The sequence below is a fragment of the Paramormyrops kingsleyae genome, chromosome 12 (genome assembly GCF_048594095.1).
Source record: "Paramormyrops kingsleyae isolate MSU_618 chromosome 12, PKINGS_0.4, whole genome shotgun sequence".
Lineage (NCBI taxonomy): Eukaryota > Metazoa > Chordata > Actinopteri > Osteoglossiformes > Mormyridae > Paramormyrops > Paramormyrops kingsleyae.
Genome location: NC_132808.1, coordinates 20,620,628 through 20,629,378, shown reverse-complemented (window position 1 = coordinate 20,629,378; position 8,751 = coordinate 20,620,628).

Genomic DNA, 8,751 nt, shown 5'->3' with positions numbered 1-8,751 from the left:
CAGTGTCAGGGAGACCAGTCTCCTACAAATCAGTAGATGCGTAGAAGCAAATGACTTTGTGTTGAGTTTGAGAATTTTAGAACTTCTGAGCCACCTGGTTAAGCAGAATCATAGATGTTCTTCTGAGATGTGGCCTTATCCAATTACAATTTCATTCAGAGGGCCCAAACACCAGGTTAAGTTTAATATGTAACATTAAATGGTCAGCACTGATAGGGAGTGAACTTACTGAAGCAAAAAAAAAAAACCTGTACCAAGATCAAAAAAGAAGCCAGTCATTCCATAACTCCTGTATCTGTGAAGCCCTTTGAATGCAATGGGTGAATACTGTCACAAAGACACTTCATATGTAAGCAATCATGTTAATTTTCTTTTGCTATTTTTCATGAGAAGCCATCAATCTTACTTTTCTTAATATGTCAAGTCTAAATGCAACGTCAAGGCCTAAAGAGACAAACTATTATAAGACAACTGTTTCCAGAGAATGTATCTCAATCTTGGAATCAGAAAAGTGCTTGTTATAACAAGACTTTGATACAATTGTACAATACGTTTGAATGACAAGAAAATTAGACAAAAAATTCTGTCTTCTCTTAAATGTTTGCTTCTGTATGGCATCCTTCCATCTATGAGATATTTCAATACTTGAATATTCTGAAGCTGATACACATTAAGCATGTGATCAGTGGCTTGTGTTTCCGACGATGGCAGGCCGGGCCTCATATTGCTATAACTGCTGCCTCTCACACTAATAGCCAAAGTCTGTAAACGGTTCTCAGATGGCATGATGCAGGATGCAAGTGTTAGACTTTTCTGCCATTCCACTTGACTTCCAGCAGAGAATATCGATCATGCAGTTAGTCTTGGCTTTGCTTCCTGAAAAGCAAAGGTTCAGATTCAGTTCCAGAAAGTAAAAATCCAATCCAAGATTTCATTCCAACCAACCAGTTGAGTATAAAGAGTTACAATTACAGAGTATTCAACTGGTTGGTTGTAACAAAATCTTGGTCTGGATTTTTACTTTCTGGACCCGAACTATCCACTTCTGCTGATAAGCTATAATGAATAATTAAATACCCATTCCGCTCTGCTGCTTAGAGTCTAGGTTAATTTTGCCGACTCAGTAAGCCTTTTTAAATTTGTTTGCTTAATGCTAATAGCAGTGTTTCCCAATCCTTGGGGACCCACAGCAGGTCCACATTTTTCTATACATTTTTGGGAGGGAGCAAAAACATGGACTGTCTGTGGATCTCTGAGGACTGGATTGGGAAACACTGCTAAAAGGAAACTGTAAACTCTGTCCATCTCTGCTGAATGAACACCCCTGGAAAATTTTGCTAGTGGTTGTCTCTCCTGTTTGTAACACACTCGTGAAGGCACACACATGTACACACACACACACACACACCAGAAATATGTTCCCCACAACGGCAAAAAAAAAAGTTTTTTTTTTTTTTTAACATTGTGGGGGACATTTGGTCGCCACAATGTAATATAAACCTAATCCACTTACACACACACACCTGCATGCACACATACCAGCAGTTCTATACATATTTGTTAATTAAGCCAGTTCCCATTCCTTAATCATCTCTCCTTCACCTTTCTCTCTTTGAGACCACTATCAGGGGAGGGGCCAGGGGAGGGGCCATAGTGATGACAGGATACTCAGGGTCAGCCGTACTGGCTTTGTTCCCACTCTCTGGCCCGTAGCATCTATTGTGCTAGCACTAATGGCACGTGGGGGCGGGGGGTGTGACCCACGGCCCATTTCCCGTGATGATGGATAGGACTCGGCCTGGCCGACCTAATGAGGGCACCTAGGGGCCCAAGGCAGGATTGTAAGGAGACATGAGTGTCTCACTCCAGCGCACACATTCCGGATTTTTTTTCTTCTATCGATTCGGATTTCCACTTTCATCCATGTATCCTAATGATCTAATCGCGCCTAGAAAAGAGGCCCGAGTTGGGAAGCCCCGTTGGCTTTAACAAAGCCCCGATTGTCTGTCTGTGTGAAGACGCCTGTGTGTGTCACGGTGAGGGGAGGCAGGTACACAGCCGCCCGCAATTCACTAGACACACTTACTGTAACACGCACCCCCAGCTTGCCCAACAGTCATGTGAATCTGCCTGAGGCCGACACGTCCAATCAACATGTCAGGATAACAGAACGTTGGCAATGTTAGCAAACCACAATATGTTTCTCAGCTGGCTGGGTTGCGTACAAAATAAATTTTATTATGTAAGATTTTTCCATATTTACTGGTTTTAGTGTCCCTTACTGGGTTGTTCCTTGCCCTGCACCCTCTGACCCACCATAACCCTGAACAGGATAAGCGGTTTCAGAAAATGGATGGATAGATGGATGCAATCTTTTTTTGTGCACAGTGTCCTACCATTAAAGCTCAGATCTAGAGACCAGGGTCCAGTCCGTACCCAGTAGGGTCACAAGACACGGCCCCCTGGACCACAACAGACGTTACTGCCTCCCACAGAGGTGTAGGGGAGGCAGATTAACGGCAGTGTAGGGGACGCCTTGTAGTAGGCCTACTCATAGCATCCAAGGCTTTTATTGTCTGTGCAACCTAACCTGCTCGTGACTAATCACATTCGCCGGGTTTCTCTGCTCTGCCTGGAATGCTTCAGCGAGTGGTGAACTCCTCCGACAGCACGTCATTCCTCCATCTCCAGAAAAGCGACCTCTTCCAAGAGCTTCTCTTCTCAGAATCACTGATGACGGCACAGTCATCGCAGGACGTGCGCTGCATTCTAACACACTGCTGCAATTCTTCACTGTCAGCTGAGGCAGAAGGTTCTCTTTTAGCTGGGGTGTGATTTTTTTTTTTAAAGCTATATCAAGCAGATCAACATCCGCTGTAAATATATGCCCACACTTCCCAAGGAAGTGATATGTAATCAGGACTATCACAGACAGTCGCATGTAATGGAATCTAAACATGTCTGCTGTTAAGTGAAGAAACGGCAGATGTATGGGAATGGGGTAATGGAAGTCCAGCTTTTAACAGTGCTAAAGTGGTTAACGGCATAAACGTTTAACCTTGAAGGCCTGGTGCCTCCTACTGTGACATTCCTTCTGTGAGGTAATAAGCGTGACTCAGAACTGGAATAGAATGCCCAGATGCATAAATGTAGTATTATTGGAAGCCAGGCACTCAGTCAGATAGAACAATTTCAGGTGTGTGCCCTCACTCCAAATGTGTTTGCTTCCAATTAGACATGCAGGCAATTATGAAAATTATGAGTCTGAACCCCCTTTGAACCTCTGGTTGGCGACATCTACCCTCCCCACCCCCCGGAAAATTATTTCTGGCTACAGGCCTGATGTAAGTTAATGAATTTGTGTGTGTGTAAACCAGAGGCCCACACAGAAACTCCAACAAACGCCCTGAAGTCTGAGGAGCATCGGCCTCAGTGACACAGCGTGAGAAAGCACCATGTGTGACCATCAGTCAGCAGCACCTCGAATGCCATAGCAGTGAGGCGGCAGAGGCGCAAAGCAGCAGGCCGATTCATCGCCTCGAGGCCCAGATATGATCTCCCACTCCTGCTTTTGTGGGATAGCTTCTTCATCCCTGGATTCCCTGAGCTCCCCAATCACCCAATAACAACAATATAGCGCACCGTTTCCCAATCTGCTCCTCTGGGACCTGCAGACAGTCCAAGGTGTTGCCCTACTGGGAGCTGAGAGGAAGCAAAAATGTGGACACTCTGACAGGGAGCTCGGAGGGAGCAAAAATGTGGACCGTCTGTGGGTCCCTGAGGACCGGGTTGGGAAACACTGATATAGACCAACCTAATGAGGGGACCTCACACTGTGTACAGTCGTGACACCAGTTATTACATAAGCAGGACTGGCACCCCTCCAAGAACACAAACTAATCAAATGAAAACACTGGTCTGAAATTCTCGGCCGGGATTTATGGCTGGCACCACAGGAGCGTTTCCAAGGTTTCTGTATTCATGCTTTCCAGGTGCCCTGGTTCACAAGTAGACATACTGTACTAGGGGCACCGTGTGAATGTGTTCCCCTGTGACATGCTAGCCTCCTTTCATGGGTGTCCTCCCGCCGCCACAGCATGCCACGCCAGCTAATTACAGGAGAGACTGTTTTCCTAACCCCTTCTTAGCGTGATCTCGGCACCTCGCGAATGCCGGCAGTGTTACGCAAAGCAAGACACAACACGCTGCACAGACCCTGATTCTGCTTACACGCTCGGCCCCTTTTTCTCAGGTTCACAGCTAGGCGTTCTCTCTCCCTCTCTCCCTCGCGTCTCGGAGTGTCGACAGGGCTTCGTGAGGACTTCAATGAGCAGAAAATACCACAGAATAAAGGATTCATGCAGGGCTGAAATAAAACACTTCAAGGGACAGGTTTGGCTGAGTTAAAAGCGGCGAGTAAAATGACTCCCCTTGTGGAAATCTCAGTCCCAGGCTGAAGAAATCCTTCTTTTATGCGATCATGAAAAATCTCAGCCGGAAGCCTTACGACAAAAGCTGCCCGTTGTTTTCATTTTTCCACAGCTGGCTGGACACTATGTAACAGATAAGCAGCATGTAGCAATCAGTTACATGATGGAGAGTCATCTGTGACTAGACAAGGCCTGTGGTCCAGCTGTCACAGTGCTGCTTGAGGAAAATCAGATCAACAGCGATGCAAGTAAGTAAATGCATCAATCCACCATCATGAACTCCACAGGGCAACGGAAAAAAACTCAAGCTCTGCGATTTACCTTCTGAAGCCTGCTAAGTGATGCAGACAATGCGAAGAACTATTTCCTTCATTTTTTTTGTGCTTTTCTACATAATTCCTATAGTCCTGTAACTGGCTGCATGTAATCCCTCCCACAAAGTCAGGAAGTTTGCAAGCCCTTATATTAAAGTCCTGGCAAATGGACAGGGGATTGTAGGCACAGAGGCAGGACAATCATCTCTATAGCAAAAGTTCACTTAACTGTTTATGGGTCACTGCTGTATTTCCAAGGAGTTGAGTAAGAAATGAAACAGTCATCCCACTACGAATCGCAAGTCACGTTTTGTTTGGAGAGGAAATGAATGGGGCAGGAATTTAAAGAATGACGACGTTCATCCTTTGTTTGTTGTTCTTATTAAGGAGGGGGGAATCGCAGTTTAATTGCCTGGGCGGAACTGTGTGGACGGTGGGTGGCGGACCCATGCTTAGTCATGTGACCAATGGAGGACCCCCAAAAACAGGCTGGGTGGGTGGCCCAGCTGCAGGTCTGGAGGAAGATTTCTGAGGGAGCGATGAATGCATCGCCCCTGCATGGCAAACTTGACCGTAAAATTGGGCATTTGTTTGAAAACAAGGATTAATTGTAGAATCACTGAACCCAGGCAATAAAGGGGAATTGAACAGGTGTACCAGGAAACTAGCACGTCTGCCTCAAAATGATAAATCAAATCAGTTTTTGGATGAATGAAATTAGTCTCACTAAATGTCTCGCTTTGCCAATGTTTGAGGCTTACTATTTTGCTTCGATTCTTCTTTATATTTACCATTTCCAGTAATTTGTGAGCCATGTTTTACTTCCCGGAATCACGTCAGAAATAAGCTCTGCTACTGAGCATCCCTGAATATGCTCCCATGTTTAATTGGTCCCTTCTAAGATAATTTGTTCTCATTACAAAGTTTATTTGCTGCTGTAATGTGTAGTGTAATAGTGTCTATGTTTGCAAACTACGCTTGCAAAGCCATTTGTGTAAGAAGTGCAGCTCAGGTCTTGCCAGAGAATTCTGTGTTTTCCTTTGATGAGCAGTGAGTCCCAGATGTAGATGAGAGGGTTTGCAGGCTGAAGACTGGGATTGATTGCAGTCACCTTCGATCCCCTAATCATAGGGTTCCAGCCAGTAATTTCAGCAGCACCAGGAGGAGAATGGAGCATGCATCTTAGACTCCTCGCCCAAAATATTTATACACACACCCGGAAGACTCCTGTACAAGCACTGAGAAACATGACCTCAAATCAATTTTCAGAGCAGTTTAATTCAGTCAAATGTGATTTAAAACGTACTTATTCTGCGTTTGGAACAGAGCAGTACATGGGAGCTAAACGCAATGACGTAAAAAAGGAAAATCTGAATATGGATGGAACAAATATACCTGGTGGTTGCTCCTCTTAACATCAGACTCTCAAACTCGTTAGAAAGAGACTGCATTGAAAACACGACGATAAACACTGTCGAAAACACTGATCAACAGCTTTCACAATGACGGTTTAGCCCTGCCTGTACAGTGTTTTAGTTGATATGTGAATAGTGAGCTCATACAATCCACATAATTGCATAGCTCTATTGCTCTATTAAAAAAATATTTCTCTGAAACCACAAGTAGATTCTGGAAAAAGTCCGGTTTAGACATAATGGGCCCGGCTACCTTCATGAGTCTCAGAGAAGGGCTGTAAAACACATCATCCACAGCAGACTAATCTGACTAAGCATGCTTACTCTACACGTTCATTCATGAGCAACTTCAAGTAAAGGTGGGGTTTTCCCACAATATTCAGACGAAGGACACAGATGGATCTCCTCACACGCTCCTTCGCAGTGCCACAGACAGACAGACACACACACACACAGAGGGACATGCAGGCGGTTGGCACTTACCTCGTGCCTCCATGTCCCGTCAGACGCTCCCTGATAAGTAACCACGCTGCCTCTGCACCTCCGCTGCTCCTCCGCTACCATCTGATTGACGGGGAGCCAAACTCCACACTCCCGCCCCGCGGCGACCCCACACCCACCCCTGAAGAGGGAGGGAGGAGAGAGGAATCTGGTGAGTGCAAGTATGGCGGTGGCAGGGGGGGGGGATGTTCTGCACACTCAGAGCTTCTTTTTTGTTTTTCTTTGAGGGGGGTGGAGTTCGAGGGACTGAAAAAAAACCAGCTAATTCAAGTGGGGAGAGGTTAGGATAAACATGGAGGTATGAGATCAAAGGAGCCTCAGGCTGGTCCCACTTGTGGAGGTTGGGGGGGGGGGGCAGTGCCTATCTCTTTGTATAATTACAAGCTGGAGGCTCTGCAGGCTTTTATCTGATTATGTTGTAGACTTCCCTAGAACGGGCAACCACTTCATCAGTGTCTGCATCTCTCCAATCACCTGTTTCGAAAGCTTGATTGACTGCGTCTGGCAAAATGTCATTATGATTAATAACTGATGGCTGGTTGATGGTATAATGACGTAATCAATTCATTCTCATGTGCTCCTGAATTCAGATCATAGCACAGCTATGGCGATGCTCTAGAGCGCAAGACCCTCTAGCGTGCAGCTGATACCACACATCCTTTGCCGCTACATGTTCTTGTTCTGTAGTTATCAAAGCAAAAGATTAATGATGACCATGACTGCATATTACAATCAGAATCAGAATCTTTATTGTTCGTCAGTTGGACAAGGAATTCCTCTTGGTGCAGGTGTGAACACAAAGAGATATACAAGATAAAAGACAGACAAGAGATAATTAAAAACAAATCTGCCCCCCGATTCCAAATCCAGGCCTTGTTTTCATTTCTCCCAAGTTGTTAGTTTAGTTAGTTGGGGCAGCGTGTGGCTCAGTGGGCTGAGCCTGTGTGCCTGTAATCACAAGGCCACTGGTTCAAACCCCCCCTCAGCACATCTGTGGCTCCTTGAGCAAGGTCCTAAGCTCCCAGCGCCCTGGGTGCCCCAAGAGGTGGCTACCCTTCGCAGACAGCTTGCTCTGTGAAGAGCAAGTCGAGGGAAGTGTTAAAAACAATTTCAATAAAGGATTGATTCATAACTACTGATTACAAATGGCTGAAGGCTTCACAACCAGCTCTTGGGCAAAGGATGGCTAGAAAATCAGCCAGGACTTGGACCATGAATCCCAAGATTTCAACAGCCCTGGACTATACACATGCAAACTGCAAGTAGAAAGAATGTGCAGGGTAACAAGTTAAAGTGCATATGTGTAGTAGCTGCAATAGTGAACCTGGGAAGGCTCTTACGTGGAAGTATTACACCATGGGATAGGCTGTAGTTATATGCAACTGGAGAGTGACTGAGGCAATACTGCTTTTAATTTGTTCAGATTCTGATTAAGTAACTTGCTGACCGATATAAAGTAACCAGATGGCACAGATTCTGTATTTATCTATTTGTTTGTTTGTTTATTTACTTATGAATGATTTTCATACCACGACAGTCTGCAGATCATGGCATCTGCTGGACCCAGCCCCAGGATAGTACCCTTTGTAATTCTAATATCACAAATAGTAAATCTCATTCGCCAGCAGAAGTCAAATAGTTCTGAAAGACATTATATCTAAAGACATTAAATCATTATGTCTTCTGTCAGTGATACATCATGGAGCTTAATAACATTGACAGCTTCAACTCCTCAGGCACATAAGAGGCATTGCAGTTCTACAGCACGTGAGGATCCACTCAGAACAGCAGTTCATGGATGTCCAGGCTGAAAGAGAATATGTGCAGTCTTGTTCCATATCCAGCAATAGACAGACTGCTCCCCCTCTTCAAAGGCAAAAAGCAGCAACAACATTGACACTGAAACTGAGAAAACAGGTTGTCTTGGTTTTGGTGTGGATTTTGGAGTTCTTCCTGTTTTCTTCAAAGCCAAACAAATGAAGTAAGATATTCTATCGCAAGATTAAAAAGAGCCAAAGACACTCGATTTTAATCATATCTTTATTTTGATTAAATATGCAGTTACGGTGTTTGGCCATGATGGGGCAGTAT